Below are 548 nucleotides of genomic sequence, written 5' to 3'. Positions count from 1 at the left end.
AGATAGATAGATAGATAGATAGATAGATTTAAAGAGAGAGAAAGAATTACTGCATGGTGAATAAGCAATTTTGAAATAAATTCACAGTCTAAGCCACACCTGCATAACTCATTTATAACTGTTCATTTATACATTAACACATTTTCAGTAATCATACTAATAAATTTCAAATAATGTAATAAAAATCTAATTACAGTATCCATTGTTTTACTGAATTACATTTGAAAAACACGTTAGGTGCTTAACCTATTTAATACTAGTATATTCTGAATCATAATATACAAATACTTATCTAGAAACTTAAAAGATAGAAAAATTTTCATGAAAAAACATTATTTTGTCTGTCATTGGCATGTATTTGTAGACAATTTTAACATTGCAAACATGAGAAGTTTCAGAATTGCGTAGAGACCACACAAGGTCTCTTAGTAGCAAGCATCAGTTCACGGGAGGTAGGAGCTTATCAATGAACTGCTTGACATCCATCATTTCCTGTTTACACAAACTATGCATCATATCTTCATAGGTCTTGACGGTTACATTGGCTG

The 548-nt window shown here is 30.1% G+C and overlaps 1 pseudogene; it reads right to left on the bottom strand.

Moving 5' to 3' along the window:
* Positions 1-438: 438 nt before the first annotated feature.
* LOC102839039 overlaps positions 439-548 on the bottom strand; it is a 2,121-nt pseudogene continuing 2,011 nt past the window's right edge.

This window comes from Chrysochloris asiatica, unplaced genomic scaffold, assembly GCF_000296735.1.
Source record: "Chrysochloris asiatica unplaced genomic scaffold, ChrAsi1.0 scaffold00216, whole genome shotgun sequence".
In the NCBI taxonomy this organism is placed as follows: Eukaryota; Metazoa; Chordata; class Mammalia; order Afrosoricida; family Chrysochloridae; genus Chrysochloris; species Chrysochloris asiatica.
Note: the sequence above shows the minus strand (reverse complement) of the source record. Positions and strands in the feature narration are given on the sequence as shown.